The sequence below is a fragment of the Cariama cristata genome, unplaced genomic scaffold (assembly GCF_000690535.1).
Source record: "Cariama cristata isolate BGI_N322 unplaced genomic scaffold, ASM69053v1 scaffold24559, whole genome shotgun sequence".
Lineage (NCBI taxonomy): Eukaryota > Metazoa > Chordata > Aves > Cariamiformes > Cariamidae > Cariama > Cariama cristata.
In genome coordinates, this window is record NW_009637820.1 from 19,475 (window position 1) to 19,705 (window position 231).

Genomic DNA, 231 nt, shown 5'->3' on the forward strand with positions numbered 1-231 from the left:
TCTCGCACAAAGCCGGGGGCACCCACAACTTACAGGGAAATCACGCTCTTTTTGCCATGGCCGGGGTTACCAGCCTCCCCCAAACCTCACCAGCGCGGTGCCGGTCCCAACCCTCCCCTGCACCCGAGCAGCGCCGCCCTCAAACAGAGCCGCTGCCCCCATCTTGTCCGCCCTCCGCCCCGCCCGCCGGAGGGACGGCAGCGGCGTCAGCGCCGCTACTGAGCATGCCCA